We start from the raw sequence: 13,177 nt of genomic DNA, 5'->3' as shown, positions 1-13,177 counted from the left end.
TTTTTCTTTGTCTTTTTTAAAAACCAAATATGAAGCAAAATCGTTTGTAGGGATTTCAAAATTTGGAAGAAGGGATTAAAATATTTTAGAACTTTTTTCTCTTAGGATTATTATGATGGTTCACTTGTTTTTTATGTTGTATTGAAAACAGGATCAATTTAAACAAGCATGCGCATTCTTGAATTTTCATGTGATTCCCTGCTTTCGGGGCCTTTTGGTTGAAGTGCAATGATATATGGCATATTTTGACTTTGTCTATACTATCTTGTCTGTTCATCATGTTAAAACTATTTCCTATTTTGGGATGGTCTGGTGCAAAAAATATGGCCAAGCTTAGAGTTTTTGAAAACCAAACTTCAAGGCCATTGAAAGGACGTCAAAAATCATACTTCATTTGGAAAGGTCTTGTCACGGATAATTTGGGATGAGTATATATTTGATCGAAGTCATTATAGTCACCCAGATGGGTTTGGAAAAGCCCCCTCCCCCCCCCCCCCCCCATTATATTCTAATATGTTTTTTCTCCGAAAAATGTCGTTTTGGCATCTAAAATTTTCAATTTCATCAAAATTGCCATAAAAAAATCTTTCTTTAAGAGAACTTTTAATATAGCATTCAGACCGGTAATGAATTATTATCATTGAAATACTAAGACAAGATACCATAGGCCACATGCTCACCTGTGCATTTTTTCTCACGTGTACAAATTTTATGTAGTTTATAGAATAACTATTGTGGGTTCTTCATTACCCAGGTAGAAGGGAAGATACATTTAGAGACAAATACTTATGTGCGGGTATTACTGTCTGATTACGGTATCTAGTTGGTGGGTTTTTTTTTTTTTTTCAGTCAAACGTTGACTTAATTTGAACATTTGGCGTTTGTAAAATATTCAAACGATTTCGTCTAGTAAAATGTTTAACCTAAACTTTAATTTTCTTTAAAGATTTAAAAATAGCCTTACAATATTCAGGCCCGTTTACAGGAACTTTTCTGAAGAAATGTTTGTCCTAGATTCCCTTTACCAACTTATAATCAATAGCCAGATTTAGTGTTTAAATTACCTCTGTAACTGCGAATTAATCACAGAATCGTGGTTCAGACTGTTGATATACCTTGCATCATGAAGGAAAGAAATTCTCTCCTACAGTTGCTGATTGGGTTGTGGATCTTTTATCACTTTGGTAAGTATTTTACACATGTGCATTCTGGTTACTATCCAAGGCAGAGAAAGAAACATTTTTGCAAAAAATAAACTATATTTCACCATTATTGTATATTTGTTAGGGTATACTCATCATTATTTTGTTTTGATAAATAATTATGTACAGAATTATGTATTTTTATTTCATTAGAGAGGGAACATTATCCTATAAATTGAAGATTTCTCATAGTGTGTTTTAAAATAGGGTTTTAAAAATGGTTGGTGGTAAAGAGTAAATTTAATCAATTAGTTACAAAATGCAGTTTTTTTTAATTTATTAACTTACGGAGTTTTGTTTCCAAGCTCTTTAACAGTACGCGTACGTCATGATCAAAACGTTTTTCGCATTGCGACAATCAGACCGCACAAATAATACTCTCTATCTCATGATTATTCGTAAAATTAAATAAAATCTGGTTGATGCTAAATTATTTACAAAGACAATAAAAACAGGCGTTCCTCACGATAATTTAAGGACCAGCTTTTTTACATCATAGAAAATGGCTTCTTTAATAGGAACAGGCACATTTTCATAACTTGTCATTGGTCATCTACAAATTTCGTTAAAAGCAACTCTGATTGTTTACACAAGTACTATGTATCGGACCTTTAAAATTGCTTCAATTTGTCATTGACATTATCTGTGAAGTGTGTGGAGAACAAATTTCCCGACAATCTGTTGGAATACCCATGGGTACTAATTGTGCCCATCATTAGCAGACCCGTTTTTTTGTACTCTTGTAAACCAGAATTTATTCAGAAACTCCTTCATGAAAAGAAGAAGTACCTTGCTCTGGCCTTCCATACGACAATTACGAGGGTGATCAAAAAGTTAGGGAACTAATTAAATAACTACCACAAAAGAAATCAAATGAAATATGCGGAGATAAGGAACAGTATTCAAGCTCAAAAGTCCATTAAACATTACAAAATATGAGCAGAGCAAACACGGACCTCTAAACATCAGAGGTGGGATCAGGTGCCATGGAGGAGTGAGCATCCCCTGCCGACCGGTCATACCTGCCACGTGCTCCTTGTCATGATCGGAAAATAACGGAAAAATCCGTCGACAATTCAGTGTGTAAATAATGGTCTAACAATTAGTATGAAAAACGTCAGTCAGCATTTGACTTGATGGTAGATTGTATTTGCTGACAAGGTCATTGTATCGACCATAGAACTTACAAAATGATGACTTTAAACGAGACTTTTGATATTCTTGTTTCATCAACTTGTTTGTCAATAACTTACCTCGTTTTAGAAATTGTTCATCCCTAGATCATGCTCTAGCGTATCGAATTAACGAAGAGATATAGACCCCGTATGCAGGTGATGAAGGTATATTGCTGCATAAGTAAGGGAAGTTGACGATTAAAAAGTTAAAATCATCACGTTTATCATAAAGCTTGGTTGTTAGATTATCATCAACGTCCTTTTCTAGTAAAATATCCAAATATGAAACAGATGTGTCAGACTCTGTGGTATCTTTTATTTCAAGCTCACCGGGATATATCGTATCGACATAAGAAGGGAAATAACCATTGTTGATTGACAATGCGTCGTCGATATATCTAAATGTCGAGTTGAAGGCCACAGCAAGTGTTTTCTTCTTTTCACGTATAAGATTTTGAACAAATTCTGCTTCATATGAATACAAAAAGGGTCTGCTAATAACGAGGCGCAATTGGTACCCATGGGAATTTTAATAGATTGTTGGAAGACCTTGTCTCCAAAAACCACATAGATATTGTCAATCAGAAACTCAAGCATCTTTTAATATCAATTTCAGAGTACGTGTGTGTACAAACTGGTTTTCAGTGTTTACTCTTTTTTAAAGCAGGCCTCTTCGGTTTTAATACAAATATGCCCCTATTCTGCCTATGCTCAAAACATGTGATCCAGACAGTTACGTGACATGCTCCCTAGTGTACTGTTCACAGTAGTCCAAAAAAATGTCCCCGGTCTTATATTTCCTACCTCGCAGGTTATTTTTTTATAACAAGAATAGCCCATATGTCCCAAATTGCCAAATCTTGGTCATAGAATGAGTGGATTAGGATTTCTTTTCCCAATATGAGCATTGTGTCCATCACAATCAATCTTTGATGAGTCGTGTATCCAAAGTGGATCAAATATGAGTGCTTTCCTTTTATCATATCTGATCTGTAAACAGTCTAAAGAAGCTGAAATTTTAGGGAATTAAGAATTATTTTATTGTTAAGATAATCAACTTTTTCTGTAAATGGTTCGGCGAACTTTTATTACAAATTGCTGAATTAAGGATTCAATTCTTTCCTAGTTCACTTTCACTGGGCATCCAGAACGGACATTATTATTAATCAACTCCCTTCCTTTACGTAAATAATCAATCCAACCACTGATTACACCTTTTGCAAGTCCTTTGTCGCCATAAGCCTTGTACAAATCATTATATATTACTGGCAAAGGATTTTCCAAGATGTACGTGAAACTTTACAGCCGTTCCTTACTCGAGTACAACTAAGTCAACCATATTTTTTTTTGCACGTCATCTACATATTGACCTTATTTTCACATCGTGACATCATAATCAAGGAGCAAAATATTACGTAACACGTTTTTATTTATAGAACACATTAATAACTAAATACTTCATTCTATGTTGACTATACATACCCTATTGAAATGGAAATAAAACACACCACGGAGTATGACACATCTTCATATTTGATATTTTACTAGAGAAAGACATTGATGGCAAACTAACAACTAGACATTATGATAAACGTGATGACTTCAACTTTTCTATCTTCAACGTCCCTTATTTTTTTGTAGCAATATACTACTATCACCTGCTTATGGGGTTTATTTTCGCAGTTGATTCGATATGCAAGAGCATGTTCTTCACACGCGTACGAGCAATTTCTAAAGTGAGATAAACTATTGACAAATAAATTGCTAATACAAGGGAATCTACATTCTCGTTTAAAGTCAACATTTCGCAAATTCTATGGTCGATATACAAATGACCTTGTTTGCAAATACAATTTCTTGTTAGGTCGAATGCTGTCTGATGACTTTCATACATTTTTAGATCAATATTCATACTGAATTGATTATGGATTTTTCTGTTTACTTTTATTTTTTTAGATTCAAAACGAAATAAGTACGTCATAAAATGGTTGAAGGTTTACAAATAATGATCATCATTGCGAGTTTGCTTCTTCTTCTTTTTTTTTTTTTACAAATTAGATATTGTGCAGTAATTTACAATGAAGATAAAAATATGACAACCTATTTTGGTATGATTTTCATGCTTAACATTACCAATGAATTGTGATTTAATGCCTGAATAACATTATGCATTTCACTCAACTTTTTTTCACCATAGATTTTGAATGCACAGTTTTGTATATTATTTAAATGATCCTTAAAATATTTCTCATTTTATAAGATGAAAACATGGTTTAAGGTGAAAATTCAAATAATTTTAAAAGAACGATCTTTTACTTTATTTGCCCTATGCACACAGCTTTTAATTATTATAAAGAAAAATTGTTACAAATGAATTTTAAAAACTGGAAATACGTAATTCGCATTTTCTTCAATTCTATTCAAATAAATGATTCTCTTTTGCATCTTTTGCGCCAATAAAACGTTTTGTTTGCGTAGACGTAATATGTTTGTATGTACCAAAAATCAATTTCCTAATCAAGCATTTCACTTTTCCTTTTAATTTATAGAAAGCAAACCCAATGTATTTAAAGAAAGCAAACCCAATGTATTTAAACCAAGTTAATATAAAGTATTGAAAAATAAAACAAATCGAAGTAGTGAGATTAAGACCCTTTCATATTCTTAAGAAAATATAGGAACTACACTTCATTCCCACATGGTGTAAATTACATTAATCGATTTTGAGTGCGGATAAATAAGCATGTTTATTTTAAGTAAACATTCTCTCAAGTAGTTATACCAATCTATTTTTTCCAGAAATGTTAATGAAAGCCTCCTAGATAATAATCCAGAACTGATTTGGTAGAAAGAGGGAAAACATTGTTTTGCACAAATCAAGAAATCTAGAAAGGCACTCGAAAAATCATATTTTTATCTTCCTAGACATCTATATGGGAAAAAAATTGTGTGGGGGAAGGGGATGGGGTCTTTGTAAATGGATCATTGTGTTATGAAGCAACTTTCTTTCTACTCCGCCATTTGGTATAATTTTTGTTGTCGATTTTTTCCTATTCATAAATACAGGGACATATGTAACATATGTATACATGTGTAGCATCGTTTTTGAAAGGGGGGGGGGCAGCCAGAGAAAAAAAAATTCAACTTACCTGAAAAAAAAACTTGACAGGCAAAAAAAAAAAAAGAGAAAAAAGAAAATTGAAAATCGTCTGAACTCGAAAATCTTATTTTGTGTGTGTGGGTGGGGGGGGGGGGGGGGAGGGGGGTAAATCCAACTTCTTTCAGTGCCAAATTTTATTCATACACTACTACATAACCTTTATTTGACTATTCTACAACAAAAAAAAGGGGGGGGGAGGTCAACAGGCCTTTCAATTAACATTTCAAATAGTAAAAAAGTCTTTGGAAAAAAGTGGGGGGGGGGCTGCCCCCTCCCCCTGTTGCTACGTGCTTGAAATAAACACTGCATTGACTTGTCTTTCTGTGTTTTGTTACAATTAGCATTTTCTGTATTTTTGTCTAGAACTTCTCAGAATTCTTTACGCTTCTTTTTTTTCACATGTCCCATCACCTCTCGTCAGATTTTTTACACATTCATTCAAAAAATATGTGACATTTCTTGTGCGGAAAAATGCTTTTCATAGAATAACCATATTTAATAGATATTCCTTGGTACTCTTATATTAGGAGTTTCTTATCCATTACATTTCAAGTTTAATTGTCAGTGTAAATTTTGCCCTTAAAATAAAAAAGTCCTTACAAAGTGATATATAACTTATTATTTGAATAATTTAGGGACTTCTTTGAAACATTAACTATATTTAAATTAAAAAGCCTATGTAAGATGTAACTTTTTTTTCAAAAAGCAAATAATCTTAACTCTATTAACTCTTTATTTTCAAAAGGAGTTCAAGAAGAAGTTAGAAACTTCAAGATAAACAAACTGTTTACCAACTTTCTGCCGACCAATGATCTAGTTGTCAAAGAGGGACAGTACAGTGTCATACAATGTGGCAAATTGTGTGCAGATGAGGGGAGTTGTCAAACTTTCTTACACAAAACCCAAGATGAAACATGTTTTCTCTACAGATACCCACTGTTGGAATATACACCTGTAGCCCAAGAAGCAGGAGTAGAGGCCTACGAAATGACAGGTATGCTAATGAAAATACATTGCAATTTGAGGTTAAAGAACGCATTTGCTGTCTTTTTTATTTATTTAAAAGCAACTAGAAATATTCATTTATTCGATTTTTTCACATAAAAGATTTACAAGTCATTCCTCCTAGACCACTAACCAACTTTTTTCCACGGGGTCATAATTCCGTAGAATTACAACTTCGGTTTGATCCGCCTGTCAAAAATTCCGCAGATATCTTGTATGCTAAGAAAATAAAGAAGTATTTACTTTATAATACATAGCGTAAATTAATCCCACGCGAAAAAAAAACCCTGAATTTATTACAAATAATATGATTAAAATTGTTTCCTTTTCAGGGTGTCCACAATCAGATTTTGCCTTGAATAGAGAAGGTGGTTCATGTTTTAAAATTTTATCCACAATAAACAGGACATCATGCTTCGCAAGCGCAGTTTGTGTTCAGTTGGGTGGTGAACTGATATCTTTAGAGACGGACCAGAAAATTATGTTTTTGAAGACCTATATTCTCCAATATTGTGAGTAGTAAAAAGCAGAAGAAAAAAATTGCTAATTAAAGATAGATAAAGATAAATTATGTGAGTTTATTTTTTACAAGCGGTGATTTTGATGAATAAGTTCTCTTAAACGTTTGATTTGCAGATGAAGTGCAATCTTTCTTAACAAGTTTTTAAAATGCAACTCTTTTACAAGGTGTTAAGTACTTCTCAAATCTGCACTCAAGTCGTTTTTATTCTTGAAATTACAAAAAATCGGTGATGTTTATCATATCAATGACATATGGCCTTCAATAAAACGTAAAGATAACGAACAGTGATCATTCTCAAGTACATAATAAGCAGAGTCAACACGGACATCTGGACATCTGAAAACAGAGGTGAAATCTTGAAGCATCCTCTGTTGACCGGTCAAACCTGCTTGCGTTCCTTGTTATGATCGGATAAAAAGAAAAAAAATCTGTATAGTCAATTCAGTGTGAAAATTCATTGCCTAATAAATTGTATGAAAGAGGTCAGATAAAATTCGAGTTATCGACAGATTGTATTTCAAACGAGGTCATTGAATTGATCATTGCGAAATGTTGACTTTAAACAGGATTGTTGATTATTCTTGTATCATGAACTTATTTGTCAATATCTTGCCTTGTTTTAGAAATTTTTCAAACGTAAAACAATACTCTTCGTATCAAATATACTGGGAGACACAAACTATATATGCAGGTGATAATGGTATATTGCTACATAAATAAGAGAAGTTGACGATAGAAAAGTCGAAGTCAGTTTGCTTTCAATACCGTTCTTTAGTAAAAGATTCAAATATTTAGCAGATGTGTCATTTATTTCAACTTCAGTGAGAAATATTCAATCATCAGAGGAATGAAACTGAATATTGTTAATTGATAAAACGTCGTCAAAATATCTAAATATCAAATTATTAAAGAAATACATGTAGACCTCTTCTTTTCATGTAGAAGTGTTTGAATATTTTTTTTGTTTCATATGAATACAAAACAGGTTTTCTTATAATGGGGGCCTATTAGTACCTATGGAAATTGCATCAGATTGTTGGATGACCTGGTCTTCCAACTAACAAAGAAACTAACAAAGATATTGTTGTTGAATAAAAAAAAAAGAAAAACTCTATATTTTCCTTCTTTGAATTCATGGAATCTTATAGTATCTTTTGAATGAAGATCAAAAAAGTTTATAAAATTCTCTGCAGATTGAAGAGAATCTTATAACATAAACTTTTTTGATCTTCATTGAAGAGGTACTATATATATCATATTGTAATCCTCAGAGGTAATATCTTTCTTAACTAATTAGCAAAGCCATTTGTTAAAAATAATTGTACAGTACATTCATTGTTAAATCAATTGAAAAAAGGGTTATTTTACCTCTTTTCATTTCAATTATATTAGTGTAAAAATATTAAAGCTTTTGAGATACTTCAACTAGATGACTGTTTTGAATATTATCTGATTTGAAAAAGAATACTAATCACTGCTATCTATTTCTTAATTTTTGCATGGTTTTATAAGCACTGCAAATTGATATAAATTTTTATTCTTTTTCTTACAGATGGGGAGAAAAAGGGAGTTTTAGTGGGACTGAAGAGTTCTGGTGTTTGGCATTGGGCCAATGGTGCAACATGGATACCCAGTCCCTGAATCACAGATAAAGTTAATAATTTCGACTCCGGAATGAATCCATGCGGCAGCGATTACTGTGGGGTGTTTAGTTTATCCTCTCCCACAACCATGGAGATTTATGACAGCTGTTGTCTCAATACTCCACCACTGTTTGTCTGTTCTACATCAATTTTGCTGTAAAGTCAAATTTTCAAACTAAATTATGTAAAATGACTTTGCATGCATTTTTAAAAAATTTTTGGTTCATATTTGTTAACAGTGGACGAATTATACTTTTCTAAAAACATAACAATTAAAATGGACCGATTTGATATTAAGAGGAAGACATTGTTACACTTTGGGGTCTCAATTCAAAATGGTAGAGCTCCAGTGAGATTCGCGTCTTAGTTGCATCATTGTGCTTTAATGAGTAGTCTGTCGTTCACTGTAATTTCAGTATTGAAGCAGAAAATACAATAATTTTAAAAGATTAGCAGAAGCAATGGGCACCTATAGTAATGAGTATAGTATGCATAATATAGTATAGCACAATATACTGTAAACTGGTATTAGTATATTAGCTTCAGGTTCCATATAGATAAGAGGTTCCCTACAGTTATTTCAATGCTGTCTAAAGGGTGGACACTTGCATAAGACATTAGCTTGGAAGGCCCGAGAAGATAAGTTTTTAATATAAATTTAAGAAATAACCGATCTTTGCAGTCTTGGCATTATTTGGCCTTAGTTACTGGACCAGGTACTTTTTTGTACATGTCAGACAGCAAAACATGAAACTTCAGATAATGCTTGCATATGATTATACGAAAATGACATTGTTTCTTGTCTCAGAATGCCCTACAGTGAATTGAAGCAAGTTTATTTCACTTTTAAAAAAACTTAATAAATGCTAGCATATATCAGCATATCAAATGATATAGTTTGTAAATTGTATCTTATAAATAGTAAAAAAAAAAATCAGGTAAACATTTTAAGATACATGTACTTGTTCAATGTTATTAATTAAGTTGTTTTAAATTAAACTAAATGAGTATCAGCATCACAGCGTCATGGATCCTGAGTTCACTCTATCGCGCAATGCTGCCATACTTCATTCCCATTTTTCGGTCTTGCTTTTTCATAGAGAATTACCAATCAAATGTAGTTGAAAAAAGAAAGTTAGGCATTGACACTTCAATGCACTGCACGTGCTGCAGGTTCTTTAAAATGCCACCAAAAGACTTAATGTGATTGGTCGAGAGATAAGAAAACAATCGGGATTTGTTATTTAAATGAATGAAGTTTGGTCAGGGGTTCCACAACCACGAGTGGACTCAGGACCTCTGATGTTGTGAGAATGCTAGATGATTGCTATTTTGTAATTAACACATTGGCCTGAGAGATGTTCTAAAATGCATTTGTTGTAAATGGAGTCACTGTTCAAGAGTTATGTAAATCCATTTTTTTTAGGTATCACAACATGTATTCTATTAAAAAGATACGAATTTGTTACGATGAGGCTTATATGCTTATATTCTTTTCACTTTAATTTCTCCAAATGAGTGAACAAATCTCGAATTGGACGTAAAACAAAATACAATCAATCAATCTTTTTACTTTATCAATGTATAGTGTGCAAGTACAAACTCAGGCTGACCAGAATTTATTTATTGCTCCTCGTAGAGGGTGAAAACTGTAACAAATAATTACAATGAAATATATGGAGATAACGAACAGTATTCAAGCTCAAAAGTCCATTAAACATTACAAAATAGGAGCAGAGCAAACACGGACCTCCAAACAGTAGAGGTGGGATCAGGTGCCATGGAGGAGTGAGCATCCCCTGCCCACCAGTCACATCCGCCGTGTGCTCCTTGTCATGATCGGGAAATAACGGAAAAAATCCGTCGACAATTCAGTGTGTAAATAATGGCCTAACAATTAGTATGAAAAACGTCAGTCAGCATTTGACTCAATGATAAATTGTATTTGCTGACAAGGTCATTGTATCGACCATAGAACTTACAAAATGATGACTTTAAACGAGACAGCTGATATTCTTGTTTCATCAACTTATTTGTCAATAATTTACCTCGTTTTAGAAATTGTACATACGTAGAGCATGCTCTTGCGTATCGAATCAACTGAGAGATATATATACCCCGTATGCAGGTGATGAAGGTATATTGCTGCATAAGTAAGGGAAGTTGACGATTGAAAAGTTAAAGTCATCACGTTTATCATAAAGCTTGGTTGTTAGATTACCATTAACGTCTTTTTCAAGTAAAATTTCCAAATATGAAACAGATGTGTCAGACTCTGTGGTATCTTTTATCTCAAGTTCACCAGGATATATCGTATCGACATAAGAATGGAAATAGCCATTGTTAATTGACAATACGTCGTCGATATATCTAAATGTCGAGTTGAAGGCCACAACAAGTGTTTTCCTCTTTTCACGTACAAGATTTTGGACAAATTCTGCTTCATATGAATACAAAAAAGGTCTGCTAATAACGGGGCAAAATTGGTACCCATGGGAATTCCAATAGATTGTTGGAAGACCTGGTCTCCAAAAACCAGATAGATATTGTCAATCAGAAACTCAAGCATCTTTTTAATGTCAACTTCAGAGTACTTGTGTGTACAATCAGAATGTTTTTTAACAAAATAATTTTGCAAATGACCAATGTGTTACAATAAAGTAAAGATTCAAAATACAGACATTTAACAGCTGACATATCAGATACACTGACATTCCATAATTTATACTATGCCATTTTCCAAAATTACATGAAAAACTCTACTTACTCACGGCAGAAATTTACTACACTAAATAGCTTACGTTGTCCGTATCTAAGTTAAAGCATAATTGTATTTATATAGCTAATATTTCATAAAACAGTTGCATTCCTAAAATTATAACATAAATCATAGGATAATCCATATTTTACAATAGGCCTACCTAGAAACAAACTTTTCAGCATTTCAAAATATAAGATAATACTGGTTAAATGCAGAAAATATCTAAGCAAAATGATGATACTATGATACCGTTCAAAGCATACATAGTTATAACAATAACTACTTACTCCTATGGTGTTCTATGGCACAAAAACACTGTAAGGCATGTGTATAAACCATGTGTATGGAAGTATGTTATACATAGTAAAAGTTAAAGTCGAATCCGGATTGTATGAAAATTCTGGCAAGTTACACTACATATAGCTTGTATAGCTATGTCCATGTTTAGACGACATTTTGCGTCAAAATCTTGTATATCTTTAAACAATTTTATGTAAGATTATAAACTTCCTTATCATTAAACAAGTGTGCTTAAATAGCAGGCATTGTCCTCCATGAAATAACAGGCACCTGATCCCACCTCAGATGTTTTCAGAGGTCAGTGTTTGCTCTGCTCACAATTTTTTATTGAGGTTTTGAACATGATTACGGCTTGTTATTTTCACATTGTTATCTTCACATCTTTATATTTCATAATACAATTAACGGCGTTATCTTTTTTTCAGAATATGAAAAGCCCAGATATGTCAGGGTATTTCACAACATGACGTATACATGTGTTTAAACATTATGTCTTATTAAAGGGGATAATGAGTCTATAATTTTTAATATGTGAACTAAAATTCGAATGATTAATTGATTGATTGTTTGTTGTTTAACGTCCCATTCAAGAATTTTTTACTCATATAGAAACGTCACCATATACCGGTGAAGGGCTTCAAATTTTGACCTTTACTCAGCACTCAGGGCATTTGAGCAGTGAGAGACCTTTATCGTGCCAACGCCTACCGTGACACGGGGCCTCGGTTTTAAAGGTCTCATCCGAAGGACCCGCAACTTTCACTTCAAAGTGCCGAGCGCATGGCGAAGGAACAGTTGCTACCGATTTTTTATCGACTTAGGTCAGTCGCGGCCGAGATTCGAACTCACGACCACCCGATCACGGAGCGAGCGCTTTACCGTGAACGGTACCAAAATTCGAAAATTGTCGTTACAGAATTCTTTTATTTACTAAATTTCGAAGTGACCACTGCCTACTGATAAAAACTGGTAGACATGAGAAAATACCTCGACAAAAAAGATTATGCACTTCATGTAATGCTGTTGATGATGAATTTCATTTCTTTTTACAATTTAATTGTAATATACAAGCAAGGAATATACTTATGAAAAGCATGATAGATAATTGTTCCTTATTCTATCTCAAATCACCCTTATAAAAATTTGAATATATACTTAGTCCATCATGATCACTTGAAGTTATACCGGCCGTTTGCACTTAAGAAGTAAAAGGTCCACATCGGTGTAACATATATTGAATAAATTACTTAAACTGTTTATAAACATTCATTGTTTTCTGGGTCTTTTTTATGTTGGATTGTATTGCTTGACCCATATGGGTGTATTATGCAATAAAGAAATTATAAATGTAAGTATAGCTTATCTGCTATTCGTTGAGATACAGGAAAAGGTGTTTGACCAAATTAAG

Source organism: Saccostrea echinata, unplaced genomic scaffold (assembly GCF_033153115.1).
Source record: "Saccostrea echinata isolate AGI-Se365-2 ecotype Australia unplaced genomic scaffold, CSIRO_AGI_Sech_v1 ptg000001l, whole genome shotgun sequence".
Lineage (NCBI taxonomy): Eukaryota > Metazoa > Mollusca > Bivalvia > Ostreida > Ostreidae > Saccostrea > Saccostrea echinata.
Note: the sequence above shows the minus strand (reverse complement) of the source record.